Source organism: Oncorhynchus clarkii, unplaced genomic scaffold (genome assembly GCF_045791955.1).
Source record: "Oncorhynchus clarkii lewisi isolate Uvic-CL-2024 unplaced genomic scaffold, UVic_Ocla_1.0 unplaced_contig_279_pilon_pilon, whole genome shotgun sequence".
NCBI classification, from domain to species: Eukaryota; Metazoa; Chordata; class Actinopteri; order Salmoniformes; family Salmonidae; genus Oncorhynchus; species Oncorhynchus clarkii.
The window spans coordinates 30355-48105 of NW_027258666.1; positions in this window are offsets into that span (position 1 = coordinate 30355).

A 17751-nucleotide genomic window follows, 5' to 3' on the forward strand; every position below is an offset into this window, starting at 1 on the left:
AGAGGTAGAGGGGAGAGGTAGAGGAGGAGAGGGGGAGAGGAGGAGAGGGGAGAGGTAGAGGAGGAGAGGGGAGAGGTAGAGGTGGAGAGGGGAGAGGGGAGAGGAGGAGAGGTAGAGGAGGAGAGGTAGAGGAGGAGAGGGGAGAGGTAGAGGAGAGGTAGCGGAGGAGATGGGACAGGTAGAGGAGGAGAGGGGAGAGGTAGAGGAGAGGTAGAGGAGAGGGGAGAGGTAGAGGAGAGGGGTGTTCTACTTACTTACTTTAGTGTCCTACTGAAAGGTGAATTTGTCTCCCAGTGTCTTTTGGAAAGCATACTGGATGGAACAGGTTTTCCTCTAGGATTTTGCCTGTGCTTAGCTCCAATCCGTTTCTGTTTTGTCCTGAAAAACGCCCCAGTACTTAACGATTACAAGCACACCCATAACATGATGCAGCCACCACTATGCTTGAAAATATGAGTGGTACTCTCAGTAATGTGTTGTGTTGGATTTTCCCCAAACATAACACTTTGTATTCAGGACAAAAAGTGAATTGCTTTGGATTTTGTTTTGCAGTGTTACTTTAGTGCCTTTTTGCAAACAGGATGCATGTTTTGGAATATTTGTATTCTGTACAGGCTTCCTCCTTTTCACTCTGTCATTAAGGTTAGTATTGTGGAGTAACTACAATGTTGTTGATCCATCCTCAGTTTTCTCCTATCACAGCCATTAAACTCTGTAACTGTTTTAAAGTCACCATTGACCGCATGGTGAAATCACTGAACGGTTTCCTTCCTCTCCGGTAACTGAGTTAGGATGGACGCCTGTATGTTTGTAGTGACTGGGTGTATTGATACACCATCCAAAGTGTAATTAATAACTTCACCATGCTCAAAGGGATGTTCAATGTCTACTTTAAAAAAGATGTATCATCTTTTGCGAGGTATTGGAAAACCTTCCTGGTCTTTGTTGTTGAATCTGTTTGAAAATGTGAAGGGGGTGTGAGTACCTCCTGAAACCACAGTGTATAATATATATATATATATATATATATATATATATATATATATATATATATATATATATATTTATATATAAAGTGAGGGAAAAAAGTATTTGATCCCCTGCTGATTTTGTACGTTTGCCCACTGACAAAGAAATGACCAGTCTATAATTTTAATGGGTTTATTTGAACAGTGAGAGACAGAATAACAACAACATAATCCAGGAAAACACATGTCAAAAATGTTATAAATCAATTTGCATTTTAATGAGGGAAATAATTATTTGACCCCCTCTCAATCAGAAAGATTTTTGGCTCCCAGGTGTCTTTTATACAGGTAACGAGCTGAAATTAGGAGCACACTCTTAAAGGGAGTGCTCCTTTTCTCAGTTTGTTACCTGTATAAAAGACACCTGTCCACAGAAGCAATCAATCAATCAGATTCCAAACTCTCCACCATGGCCAAGACCAAAGAGCTCCCCAAGGATGTCAGGGACAAGATTGTAGACCTACACAAGGCTGGAATGGTCTACGAGACCATCGCCAAGCAGCTTGGTGAGAAGGTGACAACAGTTGGTGCGATTATTCGCAAATGGAAGAAACACAAAAGAACTGTCAATCTCCCTCGGCCTGGGGCTCCATGCAAGATCTCACCTCGTGGAGTTGCAATGATCATGATTACGGTGAGGAATCAGCCCAGAACTACACAGGAGGATCTTGTCAATAATCTCAAGGCAGCTGGGGCCATAGTCACCAAGAAATCAATTGGTAACACACTATGCCGTGAAGAACTGAAACCCTGCAGCGCCCGCAAGGTCCCCCTGCTCAAGAAAGCACATATACATGCCCGTCTGAAGTTTGCCAATGAACATCTGAATGATTCAGAGGACAACTGGGTGAAAGTGTTGCGGTCAGATGAGACCAAAATGGAGCTCTTTGGCATCAACTCAACGTGCCGTGTTTGGAGGAGGAGGAATGCTGCCTATGACCCCAAGAACACCATCCCCACCGTCAAACATGGAGGTGGAAACATTATGCTTTGGGGGTGTTTTTCTGCTAAGGGGACAGGACAACTTCACCGCATCAAAGGGACGATGGACGGGGCCATGTACCGTCAAATCTTGGGTGAGAACCTCCTTCCCTCAGCCAGGGCATTGAAAATGGGTCGTGGATGGGTATTCCAGCATGACAATGACCCAAAACACACGGCCAAGGCAACAAAGGAGTGGCTCAAGAAGAAGCACATTAAGGTCCTGGAGTCGCCTAGCCAGTCTCCAGACCGTAATCCCATAGAAGGTTTGAGTTGCCAAACGTCAGCCTCAAAACCTGAATGACTTGGAGAAGATCTGCAAAGAGGAGTGGGACAAAATCCCTCCTGAGACGTGTGCAAACCTGGTGACCAACTACAAGAAACGTCTGACCTCTGTGATTGCCAACAAGGGTTTTGCCACCAAGTACTAAGTCATGTTTTACAGAGGGGTCAAATACTTATTCCCCTCATTAAAATGCAAATCAATTGATAACATTTTAGACATGCCTTTTTCTGGATTTTTTGTTGTTGTTTTTCTGTCTTTCTGTCACGCCCTGACCTTAGTTATCTTTGTTTTCTTTATTATTTTGGTTAGGTCAGGGTGTGACGAGGGTGGTGTGACGAGGGTGGTGTGACGAGGGTGGTGTGTTGTGTTTTCCTGTCTAGGGTTTTTGTCCTGTCTAGAATTATTGTATGTTAATGGAGTTGTTCACTAGTCTAGGTGTTTTGTATGTCTATGGTTGCCTAGATTGGTTCCCAATCAGAGGCAACTGTTTATCGTTGTCTCTGTGTCACGGTCGTCCTCCTCTTCATCTGAAGAGGAGAGGCGAGAAGGATCAGAGGACCAATATGCGGCGTGGTAAGTGTCCATGGTAAAATCTTTAATAAAGAAAGACTGAACACTATACAAACGAGTAACAAAAACAATAAACCAAATTCGACCGTGAAGCTACAAAATGACACCTGTGCTGACACAAGCCACTAACATAGACAATCACCCACAAACAAACAGTGCAACCCAGGCTACCTAAGTATGATTCTCAATCAGAGACAACTAATGACACCTGCCTCTGATTGAGAACCATACTAGGCCGAAACATAGAACTGCCCCAAAACATAGAAAAACAAACATAGACTGCCCACCCAACTCACGCCCTGACCATACTAAATAAATACAAAAACAAAGGAAATAAAGGTCAGAACGTGACACTCTGATTGGGAACCATATTCAGGCAGCCATATTCCTTGGGTAATTCGTGGGGGATTGTCTATGTATTAGTTGCCTGTGTCTGCATTTTTTTCTATAAAAGCTTCACGGTCGGTTTTTTGTTTGTTTTTTGTATAGTTCGTTCAGTGTTCTTCCTTCATTAAAGAAGATGTATTCAAATCACGCTGCGCCTCATCGCTATAACGAACGTGACACTCTCACTATTCAAATAAACCCATTAAAATTACAGACGGATCATGTCTTTGTCAGTGGGCAAACGTACAAAATCAGCAGGGGATCAAATACTATTTTCTCTCACTGTATGTGAGGGGAAAACTCACACCACCTTCACTGAAATACTTTTTTCCCTCATATTATATCATATCATTTAGGAGGGGAGGGGTGGAAAAGAAGGGGGGGCAATGGGGGAGACAAGTGAGGTGATGTATATTTAAAGTGAAGGTGGTGTGAGTTTATCAGTACAGCCTGGGTGTTTATATTGAGAGGAGGAGGTGAGGAGGAGGAGGGAGAGGAGAGGTGCTGGTCGGTGGGGTGAGGTGGTGTGAGTTTATCCGTACAGCCTGGGTGTTTATATTGAGAGGAGGAGGGAGAGGTAGAGGAGGAGAGGGGAAAGATACAGGCCGGTGAGGTGGTGTGAGTTTTCAGTACAGCCTGGCTGTTTATATTGTGAGGAGAAGGTGAGGAGGAGGGAGAGGTACAGGGTAGAGGGAGGTAGAGGGAGGTAGAGGAGGTAGAGGGAGGGAGAGGTAGAGGTGCTGGTCGGTGAGGTGAGGTGGTGTTTATTTAAAGTGAACCTATAGGATAGGTAGTAGTGGTGGTAGCAGCTGGCCTCTTGCCACATTTCAAATCGACCTCCAACTCTAGGAGAAGGTCACGGGCTGAGCTGCAGCTGAGCAGCAGAGAAGGTGTTTAAAACAATCTCCACAATTTGTTGGACTGAGGCTTGTGCTGAGGCTGTGTGTCAAACACCACCCTATTCCCTTTTCAATGACCTACTTTTAACCAGGGCCCATGAGGCTCTGGTCACGAGTGGTGCACTATATAGGGAATAGGGTGCCACTTGGGACTGGCCTTGATAATCTCCCAGGCTTTAATGGATGACAGATCTGTTTACCAAGTGGGTTCACCTCTCATTGGCCAATAGATTTTCCTCCTAACATAATAATACAACTGGAATTGGTTTTTTGATCAATGACATCACTGGTTGTATTTAATAAGCAGGACAACCTTGAGTCTGGAGATGCAGGCAACGTGTGTGTGTGAGGAGGCTGGTGAGAGGAGCTCTAGGAGGGAAGGGCTTGTTGTAATGTCTGGAATGGAATCTATGGATCGGTATCATGACACGGCTAACGTATGGAAACCACACGTTTGACTCCGTTCCATTTATTCCATTTCAGCCATTACAACAAGCCTTTCCCTCCTATAGCGCCTCACACCAGCCTCTTGTGAATGAGAGAGAGCACCCTTACATCTACCTGGGACCGTGTTACAGTGTAGTAGTAGTCAAACCCAGGGATGATACATGGAAACAGCTGGATGCAGCAGGAATGGAGTTGAACAGAGTTCTAGAGTTATATCTGCAGAGAGACTGTGTTCCGTGGACTGTAGTTGAACAGAGTTCTAGAGTTATATCTGCAGAGAGACTGTGTTCCGTGGACTGTAGTTGAACAGAGTTATAGAGTTATATCTGCAGAGAGACTGTGTTCCGTGGACTGTAGTTGAACAGAGTTCTAGAGTTATATTTGCAGAGAGACTGTGTTCCGTGGACTGTAGTTGAACAGAGTTACATCTGCAGAGAGACTGTGTTCCGTGGACTGTAGTTGAACAGAGTTATAGAGCTATATCTGCAGAGAGACTGTGTTCCATGGACTGTAGTTGAACAGAGTTATAGAGTTATATCTGCAGAGAGACTGTGTTCCGTGGACTGTAGTTGAACAGAGTTCTAGAGTTATATCTGCAGAGAGACTGTGTTCCGTGGACTGTAGTTGAACAGAGTTATAGAGTTATATCTGCAGAGAGACTGTGTTCCATGGACTGTAGTTGAACAGTTATAGAGTTACAGTGCCTTGCGAAAGTATTCGGCCCCCTTGAACTTTGCGACCTTTTGCCACATTTCAGGCTTCAAACATAAAGATATAAAACTGTATTTTTTTGTGAAGAATCAACAACAAGTGGGACACAATCATGAAGTGGAACGACATTTATTGGATATTTCAAACTTTTTTAACAAATCAAAAACTGAAAAATTGGGCGTGCAAAATTATTCAGCCCCCTTAAGTTAATACTTTATAGCGCCACCTTTTGCTGTGATTACAGCTGTAAGTCGCTTGGGGTATGTCTCTATCAGTTTTGCACATCGAGAGACTGACATTTTTTCCCATTCCTCCTTGCAAAACAGCTCGAGCTCAGTGAGGTTGGATGGAGAGCATTTGTGAACAGCAGTTTTCAGTTCTTTCCACAGATTCTCGATTGGATTCAGGTCTGGACTTTGACTTGGCCATTCTAACACCTGGATATGTTTTTTTTTGAACCATTCCATTGTAGATTTTGCTTTATGTTTTGGATCATTGTCTTGTTGGAAGACAAATCTCCGTCCCAGTCTCAGGTCTTTTGCAGACTCCATCAGGTTTTCTTCCAGAATGGTCCTGTATTTGGCTCCATCCATCTTCCCATCAATTTTAACCATCTTCCCTGTCCCTGCTGAAGAAAAGCAGGCCCAAACCATGATGCTGCCACCACCATGTTTGACAGTGGGGATGGTGTGTTCAGCTGTGTTGCTTTTACGCCAAACATAACGTTTTGTATTGTTGCAAAAAAGTTCAATTTTGGTTTCATCTGACCAGAGCACCTTCTTCCACATGTTTGGTGTGTCTCCCAGGTGGCTTGTGGCAAACTTTAAACTACACTTTTTATGGATATCTTTAAGAAATGGCTTTCTTCTTGCCACTCTTCCATAAAGGCCAGATTTGTGCAATATACGACTGATTGTTGTCCTATGGACAGAGTCTGCCACCTCAGCTGTAGATCTCTGCAGTTCATCCAGAGTGATCATGGGCCTCTTGGCTGCATCTCTGATCATTCTTCTCCTTGTATGAGCTGAAAGTTTAGAGCAGGGGTGTCAAAGTCAAATGGACGGAGGGCCAAATAAAAAAATCAGCTACAAGACGAGGGCCGGACTGTTCGAATGTTCATTGAAAAATTTTTAAATGACGCATATAGTCTAGTGAACCTAATTGAACCTACTGAAAACCTAACAAATATATTACAATATGATCAGATAAATAAAGCAATATTTTCTTATGGCTCTGTCAGTAATCTTTAATTTTCAACAGACACAAAAGACAAATTTCCTTTATATAAATATCCCCATAACATGAACATTAAATGAAAGAAACCGGTATTCAAGGCACCATCAGTAGACTATATTTTCTATTTTAGCAAAAGTGGGCTAAATTTACTTCAAAGAAAAAACAATAATAGCAATTTTCTATCATCCACTCAACTGAAATATTTTTAAAATATAATTGGATTGAAATACAAAAAAATAAAGTGCAAAAATCTATTAATCAAAAACAACACTTTGTTTAAGGAGAAGTAACATGCAGTGAAAACAAATATTAAATTTTAACTTTTAAACTTGAACTGAGTAAAAACTCTAAATATGTGATTGCACAGTAATGTTCACTTGTTTGAGGTTGAGGGTGATACTTGGTGGTGTCCCATCTTTTCCACAAGTTCATCAATGTTCGGGGTAAGGCTCTGAGCTGAAGAAATCCTCAGAATTGAGTGGAGGTGTTCAGCAGTAAGTCGACTTCTGTGTGATGTTTTGTTCAGGTTCATCAAAGAAAACAGTTGTTCACACAGGTATGTGCTGCCAAACATAGACAACGTTTGAGCAGCCTGGATGCGCAGCTGGGGCATTGTGCCGGGGAGGAAACGGGCGAACTCCGCAGCACCCACTGCCGCATATTTTGCCCTCAGTGCATCATTGCATTGGAGGTCAATCAACTCCATTTGGAGGTTTGGTGGTGAGCTTTCCACGTCAACAGCAAATGGGTTACCGAGCAGTTCCAACCTGCTTTTTTGTGCTTCAAAGTCAGCAAATCGGCGTCGAAAGTCAGCGGCAAGCATACCTATTTTATCAGCCAACTGTGTGCTCGGGAACGCACTGGTAGAGAGCTTCTCTTTCATGGTCTGGCAGCTGGGAAAGTGGCTCAAATTTTCTTTCCGCATCTGCGTCTCCCACAGAGTCAGTTTGGTTTTAAATGCCTTCACTGTACTGTACATATCAGAGATGACACGATCCCGACCCTGCAGCTGCAAGTTTATTGCATTCAGATGACTCGTAATGTCACACAGAAAAGCCATTTCACACAGAAACATTTCGTCTCGGAGTTGTGTTGTGTCTTTCCCTTTGCTGTCCAAGAACAGACAAATCTCCTCACGAAGCTCGAAACATCTTTGAAGCACCTTTCCCTGGCTTAGCCATCGCACCTCTGTGTGATAAGGCAAATCACCATGCTCCGTTTCTAACTCCGTCAGAAATGCCTTGAACTGGCGGTGATTCAAACCTTTGGCTCTGATAAAGTTAACTGTGCGCGTGATGATGCTCATTACATGCTCCATTTTCAAGGCTTTACCGCACAACGCTTCCTGGTGTATGATACAATGATAAGCTGTCAGCTCACCTGTCGCGTTTTCCTCTTGCATCTTTTCCCGTATCTTCGCCACCAGTCCGCTCCTGTGTCCACACATCGCAGGTGCTCCGTCGGTTGTCAAACCCACAAGTTTTTCCCAAGGCAGCTCCATCTCATTTACACATCTTGACACCTCTTCATACAAATCATGCCCCGTAGTTGTGCCATGCATAGGACGTAAAGCCAAAAACTCCTCTGTCACGCTTAGGTTGGAGTCCACTCCGCGGATGAAAATTGACAACTGGGCAATGTCAGAAATGTCGGTGCTCTCATCCACAGCCAAGGAATATGCAATAAAATCTTTTCCCTTTTTCACAAGCTGCTCTTTTAGATTGATGGACAACTGGTCTACTCTCTCGGCAATGGTGTTTCTGCTCAGACTCACATTTAAAAAGAGTTGCCTTTTTTCTGGGCAAACTTCGTCACAAACTTTAATCATGCAGTTTTTGATGAAATCCCCCTCCGTAAATGGCCGGGCTGATTTAGCGATCTCTTCTGCCAAAATAAAACTGGCCTTGACAGTTGCGTCCGCGTGTGTGTCCGCGTGTTTCGTTTCATAATGTCGTCTCAGATTATACTCTTTCAGTACCGCCACACTTTCTCCACACAGAAGACACACAGGTTTTCCAGCTACCTTCGTGAACATATACTCCGACTCCCACCTTGTTTGAAACCCCCGGTTCTCAGTATCCACCTTCCGTTTTGCCATTTTTGATGGGTATCTGAAAGTTAATTTTACTGTGATGCTGACGACTGCTGTGCCAATAAATATTGAAATGAAGCAGCCTACTGCTCGGTGCGTCACCTTTGCATTGTGGGAAATGTAGTATTGGTGCGTGTAAAAGATCTGCGGGCTGCCGGCTTGCTGCGGGCCGGTTCTAATAATAAATCAAGATCATCCCAGGGGCCGTAAAAAACCTTCTTGCGGGCCGGATGTGGCCCGCGGGCCTTGACTCTGACATATGTGGTTTAGAGGGACGGCCAGGTCTTGGTAGATTTGCAGTGGTCTGATACTCCTTCCATTTCAATATTATCGCTTGCACAGTGCTCCTTGGGATGTTTAAAGCTTGGGAAATATTTTTGTATCCAAATCCGGCTTTAAACTTCTTCACAACAGTATCTCGGACCTGCCTGGTGTGTTCCTTGTTCTTCATGATGCTCTCTGCGCTTTTAACGGACCTCTGAGACTATCACAGTGCAGGTGCATTTATACGGAGACTTGATTACACACAGGTGGATTGTATTTATCATCATTAGTCATTTAGGTCAACATTGGATCATTCAGAGATCCTCACTGAACTTCTGGAGAGAGTTTGCTGCACTGAAAGTAAAGGGGCTGAATAATTTTGCACGCCCAATTTTTCAGTTTTTGATTTGTTAAAAAAGTTATATGAAATATCCAATAAATGTCGTTCCACTTCATGATTGTGTCCCACTTGTTGTTGATTCTTCACAAAAAAATACAGTTTTATATTTTTATGTTTGAAGCCTGAAATGTGGCAAAAGGTCGCAAAGTTCAAGGGGGCCGAATACTTTCGCAAGGCACTGTATATCTGCAGAGAAACTGTATCTGCAGAGAGATTGTGTTCCATGGACTGTGAGAATCTCTGTAATCGTACCACAGCCTGGGAACAGGAAGAGAAGTGGCCAAGTCTATGACGAGTCTCAAATGACCCCCTATTCCCTATATAGTGCACTACTTTTGACCAGAGGTTTATGGGACGTAGGGTTCATTTGGGACGCAGGCTCCCGGGGGGGCAGGGAAGAGAAGAGGGACACTAGACTCAGTACTACAAATGATAGGAGGGTTATTGCTGTTGGTCCCTCTGGTCCGTTTTTGGGGGTGGTCACACACTCTCACACACACACACACACACACACACACACACACACACACACACACACACACACACACACACACACACACACACACACACACACACTGGGGGTCAGTAATGGTTGAATAGATGGGAGTAGACAAGGCCTGGGACTCAACCAGCCTCAAAGCAACTCTCCGGCTTGCATCCCAAATTGTACCCTATTCCCTTCAAAGTGCACTACTTTTGACCAAGGCCTATAGGGATCCGGTCAAAAAGTAGTGCACTTTGCAGGGAATAGGGTGCCAATTGGGGATGCAGTATCTCCAGTCTGGATGTTGATATATCCAGTCTGGATGTTAGACTCAGATAAACACTGTGGTCACTGCTGTTAGGGCTGCTAATGTAGGGCGGCCCAAACCCCGAAGCCCCCGAAGTGACTTTTATCAAAACAGTTTATTGTCTTCTCAGGAATTCAGCCTCCTCTGCGTTGCTCTCCAACGCCAATTCTCTGGGGAGCAGAGTTTCTGCTGTGATGACTTCCTGTACGTCTGATATCTGATTGGTGGTTAACTTTACGGTAATGCTATTGGTCAACAACTCAGATGTAATAAAGGAGTGTCGGAGTCATCGTCCCGTTCTCTTTGTCCCTGACCTTTTCTCTCTCTGATCCTGTCTAGAATAATGCCCTGTAAAACGCACGTATACAGTATACGCACACCTAAATACACCTGCACATTAACACACATCAACACACTACCAGTATATTATAATATCAGCACATTATACTACATACTACCAGTACATTATACTACATACTACCAGTACATTATACTACATACTACCAGTACATTATACTACATACTACCAGTACATTACACTACCAGTACATTATACTACCAGTACATTATACTACATACTACCAGTACATTATACTACATACTACCAGTACATTATACTACATACTACCAGTACATTATACTACATACTACCAGTACATTATACTACATACTACCAGTACATTATACTACATACTACCAGTACATTATTCTACCAGTACATTATACTACATACTACCAGTACATTACACTACATACTACCAGTACATTATACTACCAGTACATTATACTACATACTACCAGTACATTACACTACATACTACCAGTACATTATACTACATACTACCAGTACATTATACTACATACTACCAGTACATTATACTACATACTACCAGTACATTATACTACATACTACCAGTACATTATTCTACCAGTACATTATACTACATACTACCAGTACATTACACTACATACTACCAGTACATTATACTACCAGTACATTATACTACATACTACCAGTACATTACACTACATACTACCAGTACATTATACTACATACTACCAGTACATTACACTACATACTACCAGTACCTTATACTACCAGTACATTATACTACATACTACCAGTACATTACACTACCAGTACATTATACTACCAGTACATTATACTACATACTACCATTACATTACACTACCAGTACATTACACTACCAGTACATTACACTACATACTACCAGTACCTTATACTACCAGTACATTATACTACATACTACCAGTACATTATACTACCAGTACATTACACTACCAGTACATTATACTACATACTACCAGTATCTTATACTACCAGTACATTATACTACATACTACCAGTACATTACACTACCAGTACATTACACTACCAGTACATTATACTACATACTACCAGTACCTTATACTACCAGTACATTATACTACATACTACCAGTACATTACGGACGGAGGGAGAGACGGTGAGAGGGAGAGAGAGGACTACAGATAACTTCCACAAAGCTGTGAACGAGCTGAGAGACAAGGCAAGATGGGCCATCTACACCATCAAAAGGAACATCAAATTTGACATACCAATTAGGATCTGGCTAAAAATACTTGAATCAGTTATAGAACCCATTGCCCTTTATGGTTGTGAGGTCTGGGGTCCGCTCACCAACCAAGACTTCACAAAATGGGACCAGACTCTGCATGCAGAATTCTGCAAATATGTCCTCTGTGTATAACGTAAATCACCCAAATCCAGAAAAGAGACCTTAAATTCTACAACCACCTAAAAGGAAGAGATTCCCAAACCTTCCATAACAAAGCCATCACCTACAGAGAGATGAACCTGGAGAAGAGTCCCCTAAGCAAGCCATTTCCTGGGGTTCTGTTCACAAACACAAACAGACCCCACAGAGCCCCAGATCGGCAACACAATTAGACCAAATCATTAGAAAACAAAAACACAATTACTTGACACATTGGAAATAATTAACAAAGAAACTGAGCAAACTAGAATGTTATTTGGCCCTAAACAGAGAGTACACAGTGGCAGAAATACCTGACCACTGTGACTGACACAACATTAAGGAAAGCTTTGACTATGTACAGACTCAGTGAGCATAGCCTTGCTATTGAGAAAGGCCGCCGTAGGCAGACATGGCTCTCAAGAGAAGACAGGCTATGTGCTCACTGCCCACAAAATGAGGTGGAAACTGAGCTGCACTTCCTAACCTCCTGCCCAATGTATGACCATATTAGAGAGACATATTTCCCTCAGATTACACAGATCCACAAAAAATTCAAAAACAACCCCAATTTTGATAAACTCCCATATCTACTGGGTGAAATTCCACAGTGTGCATCACAGCAGCAAGATTTGTGACCTGTTGCCACGAGAAAAGGGCAACCAGTGAAAATTACAACCCATATTTATGTTTCTTTATTTTCCCTTTTGTACTTTAACTATTTACACTCTAACAAATGGATCACTGGTCACTTTATTAACCCCACTTTAATAATGATGTCTACATGCCCTACATTACTCATCTCATATGTATATACTGTATTTTAAACCATCTACTGCATCTTGCCGCTCGGTCCATCGCTCATCCATATATTTATATGTACATATTCTCATTCATCCCTTTACATTTCTGTGTATAAGGTCGTTGTTGTGAATTTGATAGATTACCTGTTAGATATTACTGTACTGTAGGAACTAGAAGCACAAGCATTTCGCTACGCTCGCATTAATAACATCTGCTAACCATGTGTATGTGACCAATACAATTATATTTGATTTGATATCGTTACAACACTGTATACAGACATAATATGACATTTTGAAATGTCTTTATTACTTTGGAACTTCTGTGAGTGTAATGTTTACTGTTCATTTCTACTGTTTCTTAAAACTTGTGTTTATAATCTACTTCCCATGCTAATAAAGACCTTCAATTGAAATTGAGAGAGAGAAGAGAGATAAAGAGAAAGTGAGAGAGAGAAGAGAGAGAAAGAGAGAGAAGAGAGAAAGAGAGAGAGAAAGAGAGAGAGAAAGAGAAAGAGAGAGAGAGAGAGAGAGAGAGAGAGAGAGGGAGAGAGAGAGAGAGAAAGCGAGAGACAGAGAGAGAGAGAGAGAGAGAGAGAGAGAGAGAGAGGGATGGATGGATGGAGGGGAAAGATCTTAAAGGGAATATTTTGTGACTTTTGCCATTTCCCAAATTACATCTCTTTGGAGCCGTTTAAGACAGGATTTTCAACTCCCTCCTCCCCCCGTCCTCCTCCTCTATCCCCCCTCCTCGTCTCCCTTTCTCTGTCATCTTAATTTCACTGCAGCAAATCCATAATTCACTTCCTATTCGCCATTGTATTTTCCATGTGAAGTTGTGTTCTGGTGAGATCCCCCTCTAGTGCCACAAGGCAGGGGGGGGGGGGGGGGTTTAGGATTCACGGCGAGAACAATGAATACATCATTACAGGACCTGGCACCGAGAACCCTCCCCGGCCCCCCGAAACACAAAGGATGAACAAATTGGAGGAGATAGAACAGCTAACTCATCAGCGGTTTTAAACCACGTTTTCTGTTTGCGTCCCAAATGACACTCTATTCTATTCTATAGTGAACTCATTTTTTTATTTTTAAAAACTAGAAACCTACAGGTCCATCAAAAGTCGTGCACTATATAGGGAATACGGGGGTGCCGTTTGGGATGCATAACACTGTGGTTTTATACATAGCAGGCGGGAAGAGAGGCAGGTGTCTCCGTCGAGTGTGTCGAGTCCTTCTCTGACTTCTAATCTGATTTAGAACCCACAATGCATCACTTCAAAGACTCCTCTCCTAGTTCTCACATTGAACTTCAGTCTGAGAGATCAGAGTCCCAAATGGCACCCAATGCCTTATGTAGTGCACTGCTTTTTAACCGTAGCCCATGTGTACACTACATACTACATACAGTAGGTTCACTGAAGTTCACTGTGTTTTGAGAGTCCAAAATGGCACCCTATATTCCCTATATTGGACGTCTGGTCAAAAGCAGTACACTACGTAGGATGATGAGATGTCATTTTGGATGCAAGCCTATAAATACAATAGGGTAGCGTTTGGAACACACCCTCAGTCTGATCTCTACTCTCTCTCTCTACATGTGCCTCATTTTTACTCTGGACGGAGGACACTGTCGTGTTAGCAGTTAGCTCATTTATTTTTCTCTCCCCTTAAAAACACTTCCATTTCGGACAGACAGAGACCATGTGAACTCGCCCTGAACCCCCCCCCCCCCCCCCCCCCCCCCCTTCTTCCAAATGCATGACATTCTCTCTTCGAGTCTATTTCGGAGAGCGAAGGACCACAGAACGATGGTCATTATGCATGACCACTTCTTCCCTGTTTGCTGTTTTGTAGGCTATTCCTTCGTGTCTTCTTTCCAAATGTGTTTCACCCTAGTTGTTGTGGACAAACAGACAGACTGACATACTTCATAACGCCTGCATGCTGTGATGGAGTGCACCTAGCTACTTTTAGAGTTGAGCCATCCCACACTCCATCCTCACTCTTGTTTCCCATACAGTGCAGTGTTGAATGGCGGAGAGGAAATAATAATTAGAAGAGGTCTACTATGACCATTGTCAAAAAGTAAATATTGTCCATGTTTTGTTTCGGGTTAGAGGGAGATATGAGTGACTCGGGATCCAGATGCTTCTGAGCTCTTCTAAGTTGAACTTAAATAAACTTCAATTTGATTGACAATCGAGTACGTAGACAAAACCTTTAGACACAAAACCTTTAGACATAAAACCTTTAGACATAACAAAACCTTTCTGTCGACAGCTGGATAAGTCCTACTGTAGTACAAAGCATTGGCTAGAATAGCTGACATTTTGACAAATCTTCATACCAAAAAAAAATAATGCAATTATTTTGCAAATGACTACATCCTTGTAAACAAAACAAGCTCACTTTTGACTTATCTCTGAAAAACACGTTGTTCTCTGGCACCTCTAATCTGTCTGTTGTCTTAGAGCCTGAAAGTCACTGTAGGTCCTGCGTCCCAGTTGGGACCCTATTCCCTATGTAGTGCACTACTTTTGACCAGAGCCCATAGGGGAATAGTGTGCGATGTAGGACGGTATGTTATTATTAGACTTTAGCCTGCGCTTCGTCTATCTGAGTGATTGGATACACAACACCGACAATGCGTACCACTTTCGTTCATACGTCTATCCTCTCTCCCTCCAGCTATCGACAACATGTTCTCTCTCCTGTCGAGGTACGACCGCCATACGGGAGATGTAGGAAACACATACTGCTGTCATTTGTAGGAAAACGTGATGCGACAACCTGGTCTCAGAGCATTTTGTATCATTCTGTGTGTAAATAACGAGATACTCCATTTCGTATGATATGTTACGTTCCGTATGGTATGTAGCAATTTGTGAATGTCCGTCACCAATTTTGTATGACATGTTACGAATTTGCTAAATGTACATTATGTTATGAATTTGAAAAACGTATGATATGTTACGAATTCTAGCTAGCTAAAGTTAGCTAGGCCAGGGTTATTTATTCATTTAATTTAACCTTTATTTTAACTCAAAGTAAGTTATGAACAAATTGTTATTTATAATGACGACCTACCCCAGGCCAAACCCTCACCCGGACGACACCATGGCCAATTGTGCGCCGCCCTATAGGACTCCCAATCACGGATGGTTGTGACACAGCCTGGAATTAAACCAGGGTCTGTAGTGACGCCTCTAGCATTGCAATGCATTGCCATAGACCGCTGGGCCACTAAGGAAGCACCACCTGTCTTATGTAACCATACCAAACGTGACATATCATACCAAATGGAGTGTCCCAGATGTACGTACAGAATGATACGAAACGCTCTGAAACCAGGTTGGGTGTGATGATCTTGTACGTGAGATATTATTGTGTTTTTGTGTGTCAGAAGTGATTCTGCCTGCGTCATTCACACTGTGACGGCTACCCAGACAAACCCAGAGATAGAGAGGCTGAGCTCACCGTGAAGCTTTGTCTCCCTCTGGTGGCCAGAGACGGAATTACAACAGCACTACAGTCTGTTGGTGATGTTGCTGTGGAAAGCGGAGGGGAGGTGATAGACCAGTGAGGTTACAGGACTTATAATGACCAAACCTCACTTGACCTGAATAACAAGTGTTTGATGATCAACTCACAATGACATTAAACCTTTTAACAATTAAGTAAGAGTTGTAAACATTAATTTAACCAATGGTAGCTTCTTCTTCCTATGAAATGAGTGTCAATGCTACAGTAATCAACTTAGTGTGTTAGTGTGGAAACAGCCAATAGCCCCAGCTGTTTGGCCTCTAAAAACACACTAGCAGAATATGTATTACGTAATGTAATTATGCATGGGAATTAATAGCAGCCAATTGTTCAGGCAGCCAGCCAGCTGGAAGGGCTTTATGATGACAGAAGTAAAAAGATGGACAGTCTCTTTATGTGTAGCTGCTACACAGAGAGAGAGAGAGAGAGAGAGAGAGAGAGAGAGAGAGAGAGAGAGGGAGAGAGACAGAGACAGAGACAGGACAGAGAGACAGAGAGACAGAGGGACAGAGGGACAGAGGGACAGAGAGACAGAGGGACAGAGAGACAGAGGGACAGAGAGACAGAGACAGAGAGACAGAGACAGAGGGACAGAGGGACAGAGAGACAGAGTGACAGAGAGACAGAGGGACAGAGAGACAGAGGGACAGAGAGACAGAGGGACAGAGAGACAGAGATAGAGAGACAGAGACAGAGGGACAGAGGGACAGAGAGACAGAGGGACAGAGAGACAGAGGGACAGAGGGACAGAGAGACAGAGGGACAGAGGGACAGAGGGACAGAGAGACAGAGGGACAGAGACAGAGAGACAGAGACAGAGAGACAGAGACAGAGGGACAGAGAGACAGAGACAGAGGGACAGAGAGACAGAGGGACAGAGACTGAGAGACAGAGACAGAGGGACAGAGAGACAGAGAGACAGAGGGACAGAGGGACAGAGGGACAGAGAGACAGAGGGACAGAGAGACATAGAGACAGAGACAGAGAGACAGAGACAGAGGGACAGAGAGACAGAGGGACAGAGACAGAGAGACAGACAGAGGGACAGAGAGACAGAGAGACAAAGGGACAGAGGGACAGAGGGACAGAGGGACAGAGAGACAGAGGGACAGAGAGACAGAGAGACAGAGACAGAGAGACAGAGACAGAGGGACAGAGGGACAGAGGGACAGAGAGACAGAGAGACAGAGGGACAAAGGGACAGAGGGACAGATAGACAGAGGGACAGAGGGACAGAGGGACAGAGAGACAGAGAGACAGAGGGACAGAGGGACAGAGGGACAGAGAGACAGAGGGACAGAGAGCCAGAGAGACAGAGACAGAGAGACAGAGACAGAGAGACAGAGAGACAGAGGGACAGAGACAGAGAGACAGAGACAGAGGGACAGAGAGACAGATAGACAGAGGGACAGAGGGACAGAGGGACAGAGAGACAGAGGGACAGAGAGACAGAGAGACAGAGACAGAGACAGAGAGACAGAGACAGAGGGACAGAGAGACAGAGAGACAGAGGGACAGAGGGACAGAGAGACAGAGGGACAGAGAGACAGAGA